Genomic DNA, 23,069 nt, shown 5'->3' on the forward strand with positions numbered 1-23,069 from the left:
CTCCCTGCCGCTGTTTTGGACAATGGCTGGAATTCAGCCCTCCTCACTCCCTTCTTAGCCTTCAGGTGGTGAATCAACTGGAGGTGGAGAAGACAGAAATCAACCGTCCACCTACAGGACAGCCATAGATCTGCAACAAGTGGTAGTCCAGCTGAACCCTTGGAATAATAGTTAAGACTCCTCACACCCATTATCCATGGACATACAGACACAGTAAACCCTTCCTTGTCTTGTGACAAACTACCTCTCTGTGCCAGGCTGCAAGAGTAACATACAACTCGACAGATGGGCAGATTTTGGAGTTCCCCTACATGAAGAGAAGTCAGGGAGAAAGCACTGGTACTTGCTTGCAATATGGGACAGGTTTCAACGACAATACACCTACTTACTGAAGATATGCCTCCCTGCAGCTCATGGAGTTATTGCTGCTTAGCTTTTATGGCTAGGAGAAATGTAAGTTCCACTAGCTCAGAGCTAGACCCCAAAGCTGAAGTGTTTATACACTCCTTTGTGGGAAAAACTCACACCAAAGTCAGTCGGAGGCTAGAGGATAGGGCTCATTGTTACAATGGGCTCTGTACCACTAGCGATGCAAGCTAGTCTGGCAAAGTGATGCACCTACATTAATTGTGTATAAGCAGTGCACACTGGGAGTCTCAGATTAGGGGACTAGGGTCAGTCTCCAGGAGTTCTGAAGTGGATTTTAGTGCCTCTTTGGAACCTGCTGTATAATGTGTGTAAATGAAACAATTATTTTTAGAACAATCTTGTCAGTCTGAGATTTGTTTTCCAGGAGAGCTCTCAGAGGAACCCACAGATTTGCCTTTAGGCTGTACTCTGACAATATGTTTCTGTGTCTTCAAGTCTCTCTCCCATTTAACTCTCCTTGGCCGTGTCTACACTAGCTCCAAACTTCAAAATGGCCATGCAAATGGCCATTTCAAAGTTTACTAATGAAGAGCTAAAGTGCATACTCAGCGCTTCATTAGCATGCGGGCGGCCGTGGCGCTTCGAAATTGACGCGCCTCGCCGCCACGCGGCTCGTCCCAACGGGGCTCCTTTTCGAAAGGACCCCGCCTACTTCGAAGTCCCCTTATTCCCATCTTTTGTGTCCTAAACACCTGTGTTTTCCTGGCCAGCTCACCCTCCTGCTGCTGAGTGAGAGGAAAGCATTTCTTCTGTACCATTTGACTAGATGTTGGGCAAGTTCCAAGGGACTGATTCTTCAGACTCTCATGGTCATTAATCTAATTGGCCTATGGTTGGAGAGATGCACCTTACTACATACTAAAGATATGTCTACATTCGAATTGGAGCTGTAATTTCCAGTTCAAGGAAACATACGCATACACGCTTGGTGGCCATGGCAGCATGAACAATGGCAGGGGCTAGCCACTCCTGCCACCTCTTGTGCCATCCCAGACACATCCGTAGACACTCTGCAGGCCCTTTTATTCAAAAGAGCAGTCCTCATGGGGCCTGATTTTCTGATCCGTGGTGTGTTCTTTTGAAAGAACAGGGTCTGTGTGGACACTCCCTTTCAAAAGAGCAGATCACTCTTTTGATCTGCTTTTGTGTGTGGACACACTCCTTCAAAAGAAGTTCTTTTGGAAGAGATCTTCTGGAAAAGCTCCTTTCAAAAGATCTCTGTAGTGTAGATGTGGCCTAGTTGTTCATTCAGATGATTTTCTCTTGTTATTTTTTCATTCTTTGTAAAATAAAAGACATCTAAAAGAACTATTTTACATCAACTTTTGAGCAATACACTCAGTAATTTTTCAGCGTGAAACCCTCCTCCCCCAGACCAACCAGCATGTATGTGTTTCGTCAATGTATTCCAAGCCTAAAAGTGTTCCGTGGCCAAATTAGTTTGGGAAATGCAGACTTAGAGGGCCTTTTCATACCTCCTCAGGATTCTGGCAAACTTTTGAAATGACCCAAATCATTGGCCCATTGATTTTAAACTAGAGGTGATCAAAGATATGATACCTCATGAAGATGTATTCAGAGCAGAAATACACCAGACACTCCAGTTCTTTCATAGTATTATCATGGCTTCTGGTTAGATATTTCAACAAATGTGACTAGCATGGTTGCTACACACCAAAAGCCTTCTCAACTAGCTCTGTAAAAACTCCTATTATGCACCTAGCATTCTTCCTCACACAAAAAATAACATGTCTAATCTGAGTACATTTCCTTTGTGTTTGTTTCTGTCTCCAGCAACAGGAGCTCCACAGCCTTGAGTACAAGGAAAATAAAGGAAGACTGAGTTATAAAGCCAAAAATGTGTCATTTGCTGTAGAGTGGCATCTCCCAAAATACTTCGCTAAACTGGAAATCCTTGTAGGGGTGAAAAGCAGCACAGTGGCTCTGCAGGTACATTGCAGTTGGGCATGGCTTTGCTTAGAAAAACACTTAACACGCAATGAGGGTTCCTCGTTTATTGGCATTATCACCAAAATGTCAGGGAAAGGCTGAACTCCAGAAACATTCAGTTGATGATGCCACAGAGTAGAACAGCTTCTTAGATAGGATGAAATCCCCGCTGCGAGAGGTTAAATAGGTGGCTAGAATCTGATTTAAAATAAGACTATATATCATCATAGTCATTTTCTCTTTATAAGCAGGTACTTTTTTTGGTATAATACAGTAGTTCTTGGCTCAGGTTGTCTATGATTAGGAGTTTTATGAGGCATATGAGAAATTAGCATATGGTAACCTTCACGATTTTTGTAACAATAGATGAAATTTGCCTCTAGCACTTCAAGCTATGTGCAATATGAACTTTCTCAATAAACACTTTTGAAAAACTCTTGCTCTTTCTCCTTGTCTATTTTAAATATGTCAAACACCTTTGCAACTGGCAGCTCTCTAAAATAGCCTGCATTTATATCATCAAGCACACCCTCCTTTAGCAGTCTTGGGCAAAATTTTTACAAACTAAATCAGGCTGGAAACATAGCACTGAAGTCCCTCCACAATGTGGCAGTGCTCCCCTGGATGTGCTGCAGGGAGCTCCTTATTAAAAGGTGCCACCAAATTTAAAGGGAGGTTGGCATGGTTTCCCTGCCTTTGCTGGATTTTGCACCTCTCAGGACAGTGCTAAATTATCCCAGCCTGAGATGAGTTATCCCTAAGGCTATAAAAATGCTTCTGAAGAGCAGATTTGTTTCCTCTGGAGTGGAGCATATTGCACCAAAATGACTGGTATTTCCAAAACAACTTAATGAGGGGACAACTGCTAGGAATCTCTTATAAGGTCTTCAACCTCCACCTTTTCTCCCAATGACACAAGCCGAACACTACATTAGCACTGTCTTTCAGGAAAAAAGTATAAACATTTCCAGCAAAAGTGCAATTGCTTCCTATACATTTATTTTTGCCAGACGTTGTTACATGCTTCTCCGGGGATGGGTGAGAAAGCTCTTTTGTTCAAACAGGAAAACAAATCTGAGGGATTCTCTGTGCTCCTCTACCTGAAAGTACAAAGGTCTGGGACACAAGGTTTATAACAAGCTAAGAGAGGAAGGAAATTACACAGGAGCTGCTTGCTAAAATATTGGCAGTACTTCTCCAATTGATAGTGATAGTGGGTCAGCTTGTCAGCAAGTATAAATCTGTGTAGCTCTCTTGATGCCAATGTTTACCCTTGCTGTGGCAAAAAATGAAGAATTAATTATAATTTGTTCTTTTTATATGTTCACACGGATAAAAATGAGATGCAGGTAAGCTGTTTCTTGAAGCTGATAAAGATAGTGGAAAGGCATGGACTTACTTAAATGTTCTAGCTGACTTCAAGGCTCACAACCTGACAGAGTTTTGGTTGAACAGAATTCTAAACACATTTCAGTTTGTCTACATCTTTCCTGATATGTGCATCCAGAATTGAAGTACTTTGTCCAGTTCTGGGCACCACATTTTGGGAAAGATGCGGACAAACTGAAGAAGGTCCAGAGAAGAGCAACCAAAATGATTAAAGGTCTTGAAAACATGACCTATAAGGGAATATTTAAAGAATTAGGTTAGTTTAGTCTGGAAAGGAGGGGACATGATAACAGCTTTAAAGTATCTAAAAGGTTGTTACAAGGAGGAGGGAGAAAAATTGCTCTCTTAACCTCTGATAAGACAAGAAGCAGTGGGCTTAGGTTGCAGCTAGCAGTCTAGTGGCTCAAACAGAAGAATAGGACTTGAGACCTTGAGTTCTAAGATTACCTCTACCGCTAGCCTGCTAGATAATTTCAATTGGAGTTAAGTACCTAACCTCCTTAGGTGCTTTTTGGGAAATCCCAGTTGCTAACTTTAGACAACCAAACTTCGTGGCCAATATGTTCCTTACTAATCTAAGTCCCATTGCCTTTCAAAGACTTCAACTAAATCTCATGAGGAAAAAAAATCTTAGAATTATAGGGCTGAAAAGGACCTCAGGAGGTCATCAACTTCAGCCCCCTGCCTAAAGCAGGACCAACCCTAACTAAGTCACCATAGCCAGGACTTTGTCAAGCTGGACTTAAAAACCTCCAGGAATGCAGATGCTATCACCTCCCCAGATAACACATTCCAGTGATTCCCCACCCTCCTACTGAAATAGTTTTTCCTGATATCCAACCTACACCTCTCTCACTGCAAGTTGAAACCATTGCTCCTTGTTCTGCCATCTGTCACCACTGAGAACAGCCTCTCTCCATCTTCTTTGGAACCTCCCTTCAGGAAGCTGAAGGCTGCTATCAGATTGCCCCTCACTCTTTTCTTCTGCAGGCTAAACAAGCCCAAATCCCTCAGTCTCTCCTTGGAGGTCGGGGTAGCCAACCAGCTAGAGACTAAGAGCCAAAATAGCAGTGGATGGAGTGCAAAGAGCTACGTGTTATATATTTATTTTTATCTATCTATCTACCTATCGAGATAGATAGATAGATCAATGACCTCTCCCTCCTGCAGAACCAGGCACCCCCAGCCACCCTCTGCGCTCCCCCACTCTAAACCAATGCCTGGGACTCACCAGAGCCACCGACACTGCCACCTCCACGTGCTCCTCCCTCCAAGCACTGGGGGTTGGGGGTGCAGAGGGGCAGTAAGCAATCCTGGCATGAGGCTCTGAGCAGGAGACACATTTCATTACTCAAAGAGCTGCATGAGGCTCAAGAGCTGCATGTTGGCCACTCCAGTCCCCTAAACATTTTCATTGCCCTCTGCTGGACCTTCTATAACATGTCCACATCTTTTCTGTAGAGGGGTCCCAGAACTGGCCATAATACTCCAAATCTGGCCTCACTAGTGCTAAATAAAGGGCAATAAGCACTTCTCTAGAGCTGGTGGAAATGCTCTTCCTCATGCACCCTAATGTGTCATTAGCCTTCTTGGCTACAAGGGCACTTTGTTCCAGCTTCTCATCCACTGTAATCCCCAGGTCCTTTTCTGCCTAACTACTACTTAGACAGTCAATCCTCAACCTGTAGCAGTGATTGGGATTCTTCCATCCCAAGCGCAGGACTCTGCACTTGTCCTTACTGAAAATGCATCACATTATTTTTGGCCCAATCCTCCAACTTTTATAGGTTACTCCAGACTCTATCTCTACCCTCCGACTTATCCACCTCTCCCTTTAGCCTAATGCCATCCATAAACCTGCTTAGGATGCAATTTATCCCTTCATTGAGGTCACTAATACAGGCAGTGGTGTCCAAAAGGAAGACACCCGATCACCACATGCACCCTCACCTCCACAGACAGGCACCCTAACCCCCCACCCCCCAGCCAGGCACCCTAACCCCCCGGCCCCCAGCCAGGGACACTATCCCCCTGCCCTTGCTGACTCACCGGAGCCACTGCCAGAGCCACCAACCCTCAAGCCACACAGCCATGAGAACCGATGTGGTGGATCAGGCGGTAGCATGGCAGCTCCAGGGGCTCATGCGGCAGCACCGGGGGCTCAGACACCACATGGCTGGCTCGCGGGGCCGCAAGGTGATGTGGCGGCTCCTCGGGCGCCATGGAGCTCTCAAGGCTGCATGGCTTTGGGCTGGGTGGCTCCGGCTCACTGCACACCACCCAAGCTCCCAAGCCGCCACCAATGCATAGTGCCCAAGGAGCTGCCACATAAGCCCCTGAGCCACCGTGCCACCGCCCAAGCCACCGCAGCAGCCTTCTGACTTGCATTCACCACAGTATGCTTCCCTGTTCCCCACATGTGGCAAATGAGGAGCATATTTGACACCATGAAATAAAGACGTTGAACGAAACCAGCCCTAGAACTGATCAATGGGGCACTCCACTTGAAACCAACAGCCAACCAGACAGAAAGCTTGTTGTGCCTGACAGTCTAGCCAGCTTTCTCTCCACCTTATAGTCCATACTTCCTTAACTTGCTGGTAAAAATTATGTGGAAACCATATCAAAAGCTTTGCTAATGTCTAAAAATTGGACTTGGTCTTCTACGTGCCTCAGTCCCAGTTTTAAAAATGAGACTTATGCACTTTTGAAAATATTGGTTCTTAATATGTGTTTTATAATTCTAGCCCTCCCTTCACCCTCCAGAATACCTATCTAACAAGCTAGCAAGAACTCCTTGCCTTCGCCGAGGATCTCACAGAATGAAAAGCTGCCCCCTGCAAGTCTGTGCAACCCACTGAAAGGCAACAATATACCCCAGGCATACATATAGCAATTCTGAGGTTATTAATTTACAAAAAAGAGACTCCCTTTCAGGTATCTGTAACTTGAACTAAAATCCAAAGTGCACTAACAGCTCTTAGCTTTTCCAGTGTATTTACAAAGAATACAGAGGAATAATACTGAAGAGGGCAAAAACCACGTGGTCCTTATGATCAAAAGGAAGGAAACTGCTGTGTCCACAGAATGTGGGCCCAGATATATTATGTTTTTAAACTATGAACTCCAGGGTGCTCTAATTTAAAGGCTTCAGGCCATAAGAGATTTTATTAACAGTGATACCTACCTCCCACTCGAAATAATCTAGTTGTTGTTGCATATCTTACCACCTATGTTCCCCAACACTGACACCAGTCAGATTCTTCTGAGTATAAAACTGAAAGGATTTAAATAAAAAAACACTTTGCCTGTCACTGTGGTATGTCATTTTTCAAATGACACACACAATAATTCTCAATCACGGAAGGCGTTGTCATGGATTTCACATACCCCACCACACAAGACTGTTGAATACATTTGCCCTGTGGGGAAAATGCCTGCCAACTGGTACCTCAGTAATGGGGATTTTCAGCCTGCTTTGGGATGGGTGCTATAACGCGAGCTTGTGAATGCATTGAGATACAGCTCCTGCACTCCTCTGGTATTTTTATTTTTAATGGGGTCTGGAGGGCTGACAGTCTATAGCGCATTGCTAATACCACAGCAGACTTAGTGCATGGCAATGTATTTATTCAGCAGGACAAGTAATTTACCTTTGCTTAACGAGATAACTATTTGATTAATATACTTCAACCTGGGGTGCACAGCAGATTTATTTCCTTCCCAAATATATGCTTGAATCCAGGAACATGGAGTAAACATTCTTTATTTGGTTCATTTGTTATTTACTGGACCAAAACCTGACATCCCCGTTCATACTTTATTTGTGCAAAATTCCAAATGAGACCAACTGCAGTTTTGCCTGAGTCAGAACTTCAGAAGCTGAACCTCACATGTAGTGCTTGCAGTTTAATAGCGCTTTGGGTTAACGCTTGGGATCCGTGGGTTCAGATTTGATTCAAGGCACCAAGAGGAATTTGGTGGTCCTTGTGACTTCTGCTGTTCTGCTATATTATATGCATTTATTTCATCCCAGGCCTGCCAACAAGGAGGGAAAGGGGGCAAACAAGGCAGTTGCCCCAGGACCCAGCAAATCAGACAGGCTGGGGCTACTGGCTGCCACTGTGACAGTAGCAGCAGGAGCCCTGGGCCCTTTAAATGGCCATCAGAACACCTGCATACTGCACAGTCCCAAGGGGCGCACTCCTGACAGTGCTGTGGGAAGCACAGTACAGGCATGGCTGATGGCCAGCTGGCCTGGCCCTGCCCCTGCCTGTCCACCTGAGGCCCCATCCACCGTGCCCAGGGCCCCTGTGAGACTGTTGGCTCACCTGTCTCATCTTCCAAAACTGCTCTCTGATTTTTGCATCCTGTCTTGCAGACTGAATCCTCTGGGATGGGGTCTGTCTTTGTTACATGCCTGTACAGCACTTATAATACCTAGGCTCTGCCAGTTAACATGGATTCCAGCATGCTACTAGGAAACAAGTAATTAATAACCATGGTCTCTATTCTAAGTGCTTATATGCCTCCCATCACCATAGTATCTGAACACCTTCTATCTTTAACTATTCATCCTCACCAGGAAGTGCTATTAACCCCAGTTTAAAGATGCAAAAAATGAGGTACAGATGGTCTGACTTGTTCACGGACACAGAACATCTACAACCGAGCAAAGAATACCAGGTTTCCCAAGTCCCAGGCTAGTTCGCTGACCATTATACAAACACATTTGGTCCTTGGTTTGAAAGAACACTAGAACTAAGCTAGTGATGCACCTCAGTGGGGTAGGCACCGTCTCTACAGTATATTCTGATATATCTATTGCTACCAATTTCTCACCTGCATACTACAGTGCACATACTGGGAGCAGATGCATTAAAACACAGTTTGGCAAGAGTGGTGTACGTGTAATTAAATCAGTGCTGCATGATGCAGAAGGATGGGATCATATGACCCACTAGAGGTCCCTTTCAACTGAAATGAATACACAAATTCCCCCAAAAACATTAAAAATTGAGTACATATTTTCGTAGGTTCCTATCAAATGAATTACTGCTCCAATGGCAATTTCTGCCTTATTATAAATGGCTTCTTTATAGCTGAAATATTTCTGGTCAAAGCACCATGAGAGCAGCTAAAAATGGCAAGGACTTTCCTGAATTGTTACTGGGACCCATTTTCTTCTAATTTCTCAGATAAATTTGTATTTTGCTGCTGTCCAAATACATTGATCACAGGACATCTAGGTTTTCTGGAGGGGGAAGGAGAGTGGAATGTAATTGTGCAAAGATTTAATATGAATTTAACTGTTCCACTGAAAAAATTCAGTGTCAGAAATGTTTTGTTTGTGTGTTAAATCATCTGCTTTTCTTTCCATTTCTCAGTGCTGGACATATTATCACAAAGTGTTTGTATCGGTAAATAATTTTCCTGATGTTCAACACAGCTCATTATCTTCACCTGATGCAGGTAGTCTCATCGCTACCATTCCTGCCTTGTTTTTAAAGGTACAATTAAAACAGACATCCCCTAAACAACTACAAAGCTGGTTTTCTAGTGAAGATTTTATTCTCATCTGTTTACTGCAGTAGACAAGGCAGGAGGGGCAAGTAGTGGAGAGGTCAGAAAATAATACAAATGTCAACATGTGTTTAAAAACAGTTTATCATGCAGCATATTTCCAGAGCGTGTAACTATTCTAATTCTAGATGGGTTGAGATTAGAAAGGGTAAAATAAACTAATGCACCTTGAGAGACGTTCTGAATCAATATGAATAAAATTTGCATTATGAAATTCACCCCTGTGCAGACAGCAAGTCCATAGCTTTAGCATCATTCACATCCTAGTTTAAAGTATCGGAAGGGTAGCTGTGTTAGTCTGGATCTGTAACAGCAACGAAGGGTCCTGTGGCACCTTATAGACTAACAGAAAAGTTTTGAGCATGAGCTTTCGTGAACACAGACTCACTTCATCAGATGCTGGTCCTGGAAATCTGCAGGGCCAGGTATAAATAAGCCAGAGCAAGGGTGGGGATAACAAGGTTAGCTCAGTCAGCAAGGGTGAGGCTTACTACCAGCAGTTGGTCTGGAGGTGTGAACACCAAGGGAGGGGAAGCTGCTTTTGTATTTAGCCAGCCATTCGCAGTCTTTGTTTAAGCCAGAGCTGAGGGCGTCGAATTTGCAGATGAATTGTAGCTCAGAAATTTCTCTTTGGAGTCTGGTCCTGAAATTTCTTTGCTGTAGGATAGCTACTTTTAAGTCAATCTCCCAGGCCACACAGTAGCAGACTTAAAAGTAGCTATCCTACAGCAAAGAAATTACATTACAAAAATGCAAATTACTCAGAAATACAAGAAAACCATGCAAAGGTTCTGGAAAAAGAATCAAATCTTTAACATAACACAAAATATGATAATACAAAACACTCCACCAACAGGCGAAGTGCCCAAACAAAGACCAATTCAGATACCAATGTGCCAGATACAAAGAAAGGAAACTTATCAGCTCAAGTCAGCTACCTATATGCCAAGCACAAAAGAAGAGAAATAAAAAGGATGTCACAAGAAGCAAAGAACCTAAAAAAAATGCTCCTGAAGGATGAGTCAGTATCTGAAGTACATGCATATTTCAATATATATACTGCACTGGAGACCTCTTGTCAAGTCAGATCCAGGGCACTAGGTGAAATTAATTTGACCACAATAGCTCAGCAGGCTGCTATGCATCAAAACTTACATATCAGTAACTAGATATTTGCTGTTGAGTTTGAGCTACAAGTGTTCCAGAGCTAGAGTCCATGGAAAGTTAATCTTCATTTTAAGAAAGAATAGTGCTCTTTTTTGAGTCCAAGTCTGCATCACTGGCTTCTTGGCTAAGGCAATTCTGACTGCATCTTTCAGTACACTAGCTGTTGTGTATAATGGTGGGGAGGCAGATTTGTTTGCTGCTGCTACTAACTCCCAATTGCAAAGCAAGAAAACAATGAGCTTGAAGCTTTTCCATATGACTCCAGCTGTGCAATAGTGTAACTTCCATCTGAAAAATTATCCTCACCTTGTACAACTCCTTTATGAGGCCCTTGTAAGACCTTTACACCTAAAACATAATAAGGAGGGGTTTTAATGTACAGATTTTTATATATCTTGTCATATAATTGCCTTTCATCTCTGTTTCCAGGGGGACTTTGACATTCTCTGATCTGGAGAGCATCACATCTGGTGGTTGAAGCCCAATCTGCAGCTCTTGCTCCAATTGAGGGTGGGTTCTATGCTGAATCTGTGGGTATGTCTACATTGTAAATTAAGGTATGATTGAATCACAGGTAGGCAAATGCATGCAATCTTTAATTTAGCTAGTGCAGGTAACAATATGAGTTCAAATGTGGTAGAAAGTGCTTCCGTATGAGTTAGCTGCCCTATTATAAGTTTGTTGGGGAATATAGGTATGCATCTGAGTTGCTGCTCCACACTGAAGCCATGCCACAGCACCTCCAGTGCTATTTCTGTCTATGCTAGCTACACTAAAGCAAGTACAGGTATACCTAGGCATGCTACAACCATACCTTCACTTGCAGTGTAGACATACCCTTAGGCCCTGTAAAAAGTAAAAGTGGGATTGGGATTTATTTAGTTTGCAGAAGAGAAGTTTGAAGGGTGATTTGATAGCAGCCTTCAACTTCCTGAAGAGGCTCTAAAGAGGAGGGAAAGAGGCTGTTCTCAGTAGTGACAGATGGCAGAATAAGGAGCAATAGTCTCAAGTTAAAGAATGGGAGTTGTAGCTTGGATATTAGGAAAAACTATTTCACTAGGAAGGTAGCTAAGCACTGTAATGTGTTACCTAGAGACGTGGTAGAATTGCCATCATGGCTTGACAAAGTACTAGCTGGGAGCATTTAACTAGGGTTGGTCCTTCTTTGGGCAGGGGGGCTGGACCCAATGACCTCCTGAGGTCCCTTCCAGCCCTGGGATTCTATTATTCTACAGTTCTGTGATTCTGAGGTTTGCCAGTATGGCTATAGTGCTGTAGCTGTACTAGCAAATCCCCCTTGTGATATTTATATTGGCAAACACATCCCTGACACGTTCCTTCTGTCAGAATCCCCTATACCTGCTCCCTGAGCAAAATAAACTATGCTGGCAAAAGGACTTTTTTGCCACGATAGCTGCATCTACGCTATGGCTTCTGACAGTGCAGCTATGTTGCCAAGAAAGCATCCCTCATCTAACATGCTGGCAAAACTTTAAGGTTAACCAAATGTTTCTAATATGAAAAACAAACAGACATGTATGTGTCTTCCCTTCCCCACCACCAATTTGAAAAAAAAACAGACCAATGAGCTAATCTTTACACAACATGAAGAGCAAAAGAATGAGCACATGGAGCCTGATTTTCAACTGCACTAAGCCAGATGTGCAGATATCAGAGGAGTTACACTGACATGCAGATGAAGGAATACAGTGGAGCGTCAGACACACTGTTTGTCTTTTGGCTTTGTAATTAGGAGCTAGTAGCAGCAAAGGCATTCTCCTTCTCCCCACCCTTATACACAGCAGCCAGCATCCTGAACCCCACATTTACAATGGCTTTAGCCAAGATGGCAATGATTTAGACGTGGACTCAAAAGACAGCACCATTCATTCTTAAAACGAAGAATAACTTCCCATGAACTTCAGCTATGGAACACATCTAACCCAAATGCAACCAACAGCAAATGTCTAGTTACTGATATGTAACTTTTGATGCATAGCAGCCTACAGAGCTTGTGGTCAAATTAATTTTACTTACTGCCTTAGGTGTGACTTGACTAGAGGTCTCCAACGCAGTATATACATTGAAATATGTAGGTACTGCAGATATTGACTCATCCATCAGGAAAATTTCTTCAGGTTGTTTGCTTCTTGTGGCAACCTTTTTATTTTGTTTTCTTTGTGCTTGGCATATTGGTAGCCGACCTGGGCTGTTAAGCTTCACTGAGTGTAAACTTCTGGTCCAAACTATTCTAAAGATTCTCTGCAGGCAAGGAGACAGAAAGATGGTGATCTGCAAGCCACCTGGAAGTCAGATGTGGTGATAAGAAAGCAGAAGAGTGTACAACATGATTCAGTTGCTGGAAGGTAAAGCTAGATAAATTCAGACAAGAAATAAGTATAAATGATTAACAGTGAGGGTAATTAACCATTGGAACAGTATATTGAAGGTCATGCTGGATTCTCCATCATTGGTCATTTTAAAGTCCAGACTGGATGATTTTATACAAGATCTGCTTTAGGAATTATTCTGAGGGGGCACTTTGGCCCATATTATACAGAAGGCCAGTCTAAATCATAGTGGTCTCTTCTGGCTTTAGAACCTATGCATCTAGGCAGCCTACTTACTCTAGGTTAAAAGAGATGACAGTACAAGCTTTATTATCTGCCACTCCTGGGGGCCTGGGGTTGTTGGATATAAAATGTTCTGGTTATTAGAGCTGGGACCGGCAGTGGCCCTGCTCTGCGCCCCGGCCAGGCCTCCGTCAGCCAGTCCCACTGTAGCTGGCCCCAGCTGGGCAGCTGGCTGTGCAGCAGCCAGCCCTGGCCAGGCAAATGACCCCGCAGCAGCCACCACCAGCCAGTCAGCTGATCCCATAGCAGCTGGCTCCACGGCAGCCAGCTCTGACCAGACAACTGGCCCCGCGGCAGCCGACACCAGCTGGGCAAACAGCCCTGTGGCAGTCATGGCCGCTGTCCCCAGCTAGACAGCCAGCCCCACAGCAGCCAGCCCTGGCTGGGCAACTGGCCCTGCAACAGCCAGCCTGGTCAGGCTGCTGGCCTGTGGTCAGCGGCCCCAGCCAGCATGGCAATTAATGGAATGTGCCAGTTATCCAAGTGCCGGGTAACAGAGCTCTTACTGTATCAGGGATTCCATAATCAATCATTATCACTCATCAAGCTAACGTGGGTATAAACAGCAGTGTTTCCATGGTTGCATGATAGCAGCAGCTGAGGCATGGTGCTAAGTATATATCCACCAGTTTCGGGTGGGTTCATACTCAGCACAGCTCAGCCATGTCTCCACTGCTAACTGTACTCATGTGGACTTGAGGAGGGCTAGCATTGGTATAGGTACATAAGCAGCAGAATTACACCCCTAGCTTATAGTGTAGGCATATCCTAGCATTAGTCTCATGTTACAACTTAAACACACATTGTACCACACAGCCCCAAAACATTAAGTTCCATGGATCAGCACTAGCAGTGATTTCAATGCACCTTTGAGGAACGGTTTCCTAGACTCCTACTCAGATACAACAGGGATGAGCACAGAACTCAGACTTAAACAGAACAGAACTACTGTCAAGTTAACAGAGAGAATACCATTAATTTTTAGTACTTATATGGCCCCCAGTATTATAATACCTGATCTTTATGTTTATCCTTACTACATCCCCATGATGTATACTATAATCCCCTTGGAAAACTGAGGCACAGAGAGACTAAATGACTTGGCCAAGGTCACACAGAAAACCTGTAGCAGTGGAGAAGGGAATGAACCTCAGTCTCTCACCTTCTAGGCTACTGCCCTAGCCACCTATCCTTTCTATATGCAATGACTTCATTGGAGCTATGCCAATTGGTCCCAGCTGAGGATTTGGGCCAATGTGATGCAATCCAAGCCAGCAAGATATGTGAATCCAGGGTGCTCCCAGTTTTGCATATCCTAATTCCCCACTCCTTGTCTTCATTCTTTGCCGAACATAAAAATCCAATAAAATATAGCTGAATGGTATTGTCACAACAACATGCTAAGTTTAAATGAGACTGAATAGTAGGATTTTATTGTTATTATGTGAAAGCAATCACGCATCTTTTCAATTCTTGCTTGAAAATGTCCCTCTGCTGCATATGCCCCCTTACGCTTATGAGCAATCTTTACAGAAGACTGACAACTGAGTCAGAACGTGAGCCTTTCCACTGTAGTACACTCAGAGGCCTGTAGTAAAATCAGATTTTAGCTAGTCAGACATAAAATGAAATTAAAGAATGAGTTCACTTTGAAGAGACAGAACTAGATTTTAAGCAAATAAAGCAGCACATAATTCACTTTTAATGGGACATTTTCCGAAAGCCTCACTAATCATAATTACAACAAGGTAATTTGGTTACTTTCTGCATTTACTACACAACACTGTTCATTATGCAATTAAGCTCCATACATGTGAAGAAGAACCCACTCCATAAACAAAATAGGCCAATACTTTTTAATCATTATTTATGATTCACTCTCCAGAGCACCTCTTCTACAACTATAAGATCTTATAGCTAGAAAGCACATTTTGCCCCGAAGGATCTAAAGCATTTATATGCCACATAAGAATGGCCATACTGGATCAGACCAAAGGTCCATCCAGACCAGTATCCTGTCTTCCAACAGTGGCCAATACCAAGTGCCCCAGAGGGAGTGGACCAAACAGGTATCAGTCAAGCAATCCCTCTCCTGCGATCCATCTCCAGTTTCTGACAAACAGAGGCAAGGCATACCATTCCTTACCCATCCTCGCTAACAGCCGTTAATGGACCTGACTGACATAAATTTATCTCACTCTTTTTGAAACCGTGTTATAGTCCTAGCATTGACAGCCTCTTCTGCCAAGGAGTTCCACAGGTTGACTGTCCTCTGTGTGAAGAAGAACTTCCTTTTATTTGTTTGAAATCTGCTGCTGATTAATTTCATTTGGTGTCCTCTAATTTTGATATTATGAGAACAAGTAAATAAGTTTTCCTTGTTCACTTTCTCCACATCACTCATAATTTTATGTACTTCTATCATATCACCCCCCACTTAGTTCCCTCTTTTCTAAGCTGAAGAGTCTAGTCTCTTTAATTTCTCTCCATATGTGACCCATTTCAAGCCCCTTACAATTTTAGTTGCCCTTTGCTGAACCTTTTCTGTGCCAATATATCTTAAAGATGAGGAGACCACATCTGTATGCAGTATTCAAGATGTGGGCATACCATGTTTTTATATAAGGGCAACAAAATATTCTCCATCCTATTCTCTATCCCTTTTTTAATGATTCCTAACTTTCTGTTTGCTTTTTTGACTGCTGTTGCACACTGCGTGGATGTTTTCAGATGCCACAGTAAGTATGTTCATGAAGCCTCACTCACCACTGAAATCTTTGGGGTGGCATGTGGTGGCATTTTTCACAGAACACAGCAATACTATAAATGGTAGCTTAAGATACAATTGAAGAATGATATGTCTTGTTGAAACTGCAAGAGGAATGGAGGTGAACAGGAGATGAATTTGGATGCTGGTTAAACCCCAGATAACATGGTGTAAGTGGTGTGGGATCTTTAAGTGGTCTGAACCTTGATTTTGTATCTGATTTTAAGACAGTGTACTTTCTCAGCGTAGCAGCCCTAGCTGTAGCACTGAGTCCTAGGGAGAAATACCACTTACTGAATTGCCAGTTTTTCCAGCAACACTTGTATTTTCTTTAAAGATCTACCACCCAGGACCTCATGCAGCTCTTCCCTGCCTGGCATGCGAGATCTGATGAATTACAGCCCAAGGTGAGATGGCTGCAGGTTATGTGTAAGACAAAAAAAGGAAAGGAGTTAATAATTTAACACAAAGATAGAAAGTCATTTTTCAATTCGTCACTTAAAGTGCAATTCTTCTCTGAAAAATGACTCTAAAATGGCAATATGGTGTTTCATATTTATTACCACTCCCTGGTTGATTTACAAAAGAAAGCTATTCCTATGACAGCTTTAAAGGGGTGGTTGTGCTTATTGAAAGTCTAGAATCTGAGAGTCAAGCTGGTTTCTTCCTGGCTTACATATCACCAACAAGAAAGAGTCTTGAACCATAATTAATTTTGATACAGTACTGATGGTATGTAAGCCCCAATAGAATGTAGCATACTTTCTCGGAGTGACAGGCTGGGTCTACACGTTCTGCTTCCTTTTGAAAGGGGCAAGTTAATGAGCAGGTTTGAAATATGCTAATGAGGCAGTGCAATGAATATGCTGCACCTCATTAGCATAATGGCAGCTGCGGCAATTCGAAAGTGCAGCTTTTCGAATCACACACCACCCATGGAGACGGGACCTTCCGAAAGGACCCCCAAAGTTTTCAAAAGCCCTTCTCCCTATCTAGTGATCGAAAAAAGGGCTTTCGAAAACTGCGGGGGGTGTCCTTTCAGAAGGTCCCGTCTCCATGGGCAGCGCGCAATTCGAAAAGCCGCACTTTCAAATCGCCACGGCCGCCATTATGCTAATGAGGCGCTGCATATTCATTGCAGTGCCTCATTAACATATATTTCGAACCTGCTCATTAACATGCCCCTTTTGAAAGGAAGGGGAATGTGTAGACCCAGCCACATTGATTCTCTAGATCTAGCAGCAGTAAAAAGTAATGAAAACATGTTTCAGATGCTAAAGTAAGCGGATACAACCAAATATCTATCAAGGGTAAATATGATCAGCAAATAGGTAGCTTTCTAAATGGATCTAGGTTCTGTGGCTTTTAATCAAGCATATTCCCATCAATGTGCCCATTTGACCATAAAAATGGTCTGCATTCAGTGCTTTGGGTGATTTTTTTAAATATTCACACAAAAAAAAAAGGCTGGAGTATGTCCAATACAGTGGGCATTTATTTGTCTTGTGCAAATGTCATAGTTCTGCTGTGAGATGGAGGCAAAATGAACACTCTCCAAACTTGCATGTAACTGAGAGGGCTCAACAATTTCCAGAAAAAAAAAAGATATTTCAATACCAACTTCTTACGCTATCCTCAATGCCGAGCCTGCAAAACTCCCTCCATACCAAGTGTAATTTCGTATTTGTTCATATCTGTTGATTTAAACACATCCAGAGAACCCAGAAATCTATGAACACTCACAAAACTCAGAGTTCTATACACAGCTAGTATACAAAATGGTTCTTTGAACCAGCATCACAGCTCCACCAATCTACTACAGGTTGAACCTCTCTAATCCAGAACTCTCTTGGCTGGCAACATCCATAATATGTCATGATTTTAGTTAGCCAGATGGCAACTTTTCATGCAGTGGCCAAGTTTCCCATGGTCCCAGAAAGTTTGTTTACAGCCACAAGTCCTGGCTCTCAGTGTTCTGTTCTGTTATTTAGCTGTAATTTACCCCTAAATGTCTCATCTGCCCAGTCTGCCGGGGCCAAATTTTCATGCTGAGATAGGCAACTCCCTATCTCACCACAGGGTTCAGACCTGCCGGCTACCCTCACCTGGTTTAGCCTGCCTGTCGAAGCGGTTTATCGGGGTGTGGCTGCTGCATGCTACAGCTTCTTGGAGCCACAACTGAGAGCCGGGTGCCAGGTAGGGACCAAAGATGCATGAACTGCCCCAAAGAGACACAGCAAGTCCCCACACCAGAGGTGCTACCCCTCTCTGGACACCCCATACACACTTCCAGTGACCAGGAAGGTGGTTCTACAATGCTCTGTGGAGGACAAAGGGCATGACATACCACTGCAACCAGGCTTCTGAGGTCGAGAGAGTGGAACTGCCCCTGTGCAACGGCTTTTCCACTTTAAACATTCTCCCGCACAGGTTCTTTGCACATTCTCATCACTTCTGTCTACCTCAAAGTCCTACGACGATGGCGGAGGGGCTAAGCAACTGGTGGAGGTGACCACTGGGAGTCATAGCTCCAAACCTGCACGTAGGCGGCCTGTGGACTTTGGTCACTCGACTCTGACCCCAGGACGACAGAGGAGTTCGGCAGCATCCCAGGCGACTGAGCAGGCCTTTTTAGGAACAGCACTGTTCACCCTCAAAATGAGGGAGGGGACTAGAAAAGGTGTCCCAAAAATTGCTTGTCCCAACCAAAATGGCCAGCATGCCACAGCTGGCAGTTTTACCCTCACAGCGGTTGAAAAACGGTGAAAAGAAAGATGGTATTTGCAGCATGGAACATTTGCACCCTCTTGGACAGGGAGAATGCTATGAGGCCTGAGAGAAGAACGGCCCTCATAGCAAGAGAACTGGCACGTTATAACATTGACATAGCTGCCCTGAGCGAGACCAGACTGGCAGAGGAAGGATCCATCTGCGAACCAAAAGGAGGTTACACCTTCTTCTGGAAAGGCAGGCCAGAAAATGAAGACTGAATCCACGGAGTGGGACTTGCCATCAAGACATCACTTCTGCACCAGCTTCCTGACCTACCAACTTGCATCAGTGAGCATCTGATCAAGCTCTGCTTCCCCCCAAACACCCCTCGCCACATTCCAGTCATCAGCGCTTATGACCCCACACTGATTAGCAGTGACAAAGCAAAAGAAAGTTTCTGTGAGGACCTTGACCATCTTGTGAAAGCAACTCCTCCTAGTGACAAGCTTCTCCTGTTGGGTGACTTCAACGCCCGGGTCGGCAAGGACTGTAGGACCTGGAAAGGGGTGCTGGGGCATCATGGTGTGGGTAACCTGAATGCCAATGGCTGTCTTCTGCTGAGCTTGTGCGCAGAAAACGACCTGACGATTACCAACACTTTCTCCAGGCAAGCCGATAAATACAAGACCACATGGATGCACCCGAGATCAAAACAGTGGCACCTGATTGACTATGTCATCAATCGCAGGTGTGACATTCAAGATGTTACGATCACCAGGGCCATGCGCGGAGCTGAGTGCTGGACTGATCATCAACTCCTCAGATCAGTCCTCATGCTGCACGTCACACCACTGCACCGCAAGATGCTCAATGTTGTCAGGCCCTCCTTCAACATCGGGAAGCTGCAACATACTTGTCATCATGAGAAATTTGCAACCTGCCTTGATGAAGTGCTGACGTCCCATGGACCTCTGACTGGAGACCCAACACAAAAGTGGGACCAGTTCAAAACCCTGGTGACAGAGTCAGCCAAGTCAACACTAGGACTGGAAAAGAGAGTTCAACAAGACTGGTTTGATGAAAATGATGAAGCCATCATGAAGATCTTAGAGCAAAAACAGAACACATTTCTGCTATGGCAAAACAATCAGTCCTCAATCTCCAAACGTGATCGTTTCAAACACCTTCAGAGCCAGGCGCAAACAGCACTTCGCAAAATGCAAGACAAGTGGTGGGAGAGTAAAGCTGATGAAGTCCAACTCTACGCTGACACAAAGAACTCCAAGATGTTTTTCAGTGCTATCAAAGCTATATATGGGCCTTCAAAGCCAAGTACTACACTTCTCCTGTCTGCAGATGGCATGGCCCTTCTGAGGGAGAAGAACAGCATTAACAATAGGTGGAGAGAGCACTTCAGCAACCTTCTCAACAGACCCACCATTGTCAACCCTGTGGCCCAAGACCAGATCCCTCAGAAACCCAAAATAGAGAGTCTTGACCTGTCCCCTAGAATGGATGAGGTCAAAAAGGCAATCAGCCAGACCAGCTCTGGCAAAGCCCCTGGGATGGACGGTATCCCTGCTGAAATTTTCAAAGAGGCAGGACCAGTGTCACTCGAAGCCTTTCACAACATCTTGATCAGCATCTGGGAAGAGGAAGACATGCCCAAAGACTTTAAGGATGCCACGATCATCTCGCTCTTCAAGAACAAGGGCAACAAAGCTGACTGTGGAAACTACCGGGGCATCTCCCTTCTCTGTACCACTGGGAAGATCTTGGCTCGAGTCATCCTCAACCGTCTGATCACCAGCATCTCAGAGGAGAGCCTACCAGAGGCACAGTGTGGTTTTCACCCAGGCCGCAGCACCATTGACATGATCTTTGCTGTTCTTCAGGTCCAGGAAAAGTGCATAGAGCAGAACTTGGATCTGTACGTTGTCTTTATACACCTGACCAAGGCGTTTGACACCGTCAACAGAGAAGCCCTGCGGATTATGCTGTCAAACCTTGGCTGCCCAAGAAGATTCGTTAACCTCATACACCTGTTCCATGATGACATGACTGGCTTTGTTTTTTCAAATGGGGAGTCCTCAGATCCATTTGAGATATCCAATGGTGTGATGCAAGGGTGCGTGCTGGTCCCAGTGTTATTCAACCTCTTTTTCATGTGCGTCCTCAGCCACGCAGTTAGGGACCTGGACCATGGAGTCTACATAAAAAAAGACTAGATGGGTCACTTTTCGACCTTCATCATCTGAATGCTAAAACCAAGATGCTTGAGAGGCTCATCCTTGAAGCCTTTTTTGCTGATGACTGTGCATTTATGGCACACAAGGAATCTGATCTCCAGCTCATCGTCAACAAGTTTGCTGATGCCACTCGCCTCGTTGGTTTGACCATCAACCTAGGAAAGACCAAGGTACTGTTTCAACCTGCTCCAGGATCTGCTGCTCGTCCCGCTTCAATCTTTATTGAAGGAACAGAGTTAAAAACAGTAGAGGAGTTCAAGTACCTTGGCAGTGTGATAGCCAGTGATGGCTCCCTTGACAAAGAAATCAATGCCAGAATCTGCCAGGCCAGCAGGGCACTAGGACATCTGAGAGTGTGAGTGTTGAATCAGCACAATATCCAACAGTCCACTAAACTGAAAGTGTACAAGGCTGTAGTCCTGACCAGTCTCCTGTATGGCAGTGAAACCTGGACCTTGTACAGAAAACATATAAAACTGCTGGAGCACTTCCACACACGCAGCCTGAGGTCCATACTGCACATTCGATGGTAAGACAGAGTTACGAATCTTGAAGTCCTGGACAGAGCAGGAACCACAAGCATCAAAGCCATGATTCTGAAAGCCCACCTTCACTGCACAGGGCACATCATACAAATGGAGGAGTCAAGAATCCCTAAGCAACTCCTCTACAGCGAACTCTCCCATGGCAAAAGGAGTCAAGGTAGGCCTCGCAAGAGGTATAAAGACTGCATGAAGGCCAACATTGCTCATGCTGGTTTAAACCCAGATCAGCTAGAGCAGCATGCAAAAGACTGAACAGGCTGGCATGCTCTCGTATGACATGTGTATGACAACTTTGAAGAGCAGCGACGCATACGCCTCATTGACGCTCATGAGAGGAAGAAAGCAACAGCAGCAGCCACACCAACAGAGCCAGGACAATTCCCTTGCCCCCACTGTGAATGCCCATGCCGCTCAAAGCTTGGACTCCTCAGCTACACGCAAGTCCACAACCGATGAGCCTGTGCAAGCTCAAGACGTCATCACCGGACATGACAGACTACCTACATGCATACCCCTAAATGTCTTCTAAGAGCACAGTAAGCAGTAGAAGTGTTGGTAGTGTGCTAGACAATATTGACCTCCGGTGGTCTGGCAAATTCTCTCGCCCATCACCTGTCAGGTCCTGAGGATGCCAAACAAGAGATGTTCAACCTGTACCCTCTCCAACTCAGCACATTCCAGAGGAAAAACATCAAAACATCAGGGGCTTCTCACCTTCTCCAAGGACCCAGAAATGACCTGACCTGCATGCAACAAAAAAACTTCACTTCCATTTGGAAGTGGTGAGTCTACCCATAGCATTTACAGCTCTAAAATAAAGGGACACGTTTATTTCCATGTTATCACATTCCACCCACAGTCGCATAAGAAAACAAAGATTCTGTTGCTGACAGGAATCAATAAAAGTTTTATTTTTTCCTGAAATGGCAGAGCAGCTCCTGGGAGATCAGGGCAATTTGGAAAAATAACTAAAGGTGGAAAATATCAAATATCTTTAAACACTATTTAGGTTTGTGGGACCTTATCAGATAGGTGTGTTCTATTCTCTGGCTGCACAAGAGCAAACTCAATAAGCCAGCCCAATTGGAGAGAGGAAAAAGGCTCCACAGTTAAGGAGCTTAGTTGCTGCTTTTTGTCTAAGGTCTTTAACCAGAGCTAGGCTCTGGTCCCTCTCTTCATCCCCCATGGGAGTCCTCTGTTTGTGAAGGTGCATGAATGCTGGTAGAGTACACGCCTCCCCTAGGCCCTGCCCCCAAGTGCAGGTCCATCAGGAAAACAATGCAACTCTCTTTCTTCTCCTTGATCTCGTTTGTTGGGAGCTGGAGGATATTGCTTCTCCCCTTCTCACTAGCCAGAGAAGTTGGGGACCTTCTGCCCCAGTTAACTGAGTCAGAAGGAGATTTTCCATCTGTCTTGGCAAGAACAATCCCTGTGGAAAGAGGATTTGCCCCCCATGTCCTGCTCTAGCACCATAGCTGTCTGTGTGTGTAGGTCAATGATGGTGTGGTAATTTAGTAAGGAGCTCTTAAACTGGGATGATGAACACCTATAAATACACAGATCAGCTTTCAAGTAAACATAATTTCCTCAGTCAGGCAGTTCTTAGTCCTTCTAATCGTTCCTGTCATTACCAGGACACTGGAGA

The 23,069-nt window shown here is 44.4% G+C and overlaps 1 protein-coding gene across 1 annotated transcript in view; it reads right to left on the bottom strand.

Annotated features, from left to right (window-relative positions):
* CFAP58 (cilia and flagella associated protein 58) overlaps positions 1–23,069 on the bottom strand; it is a 119,790-nt gene that overhangs the window by 20,451 nt on the left and 76,270 nt on the right. The window lies entirely within an intron of this gene.

This window comes from Carettochelys insculpta, chromosome 7 (assembly GCF_033958435.1).
Source record: "Carettochelys insculpta isolate YL-2023 chromosome 7, ASM3395843v1, whole genome shotgun sequence".
NCBI lineage: Eukaryota > Metazoa > Chordata > Testudines > Carettochelyidae > Carettochelys > Carettochelys insculpta.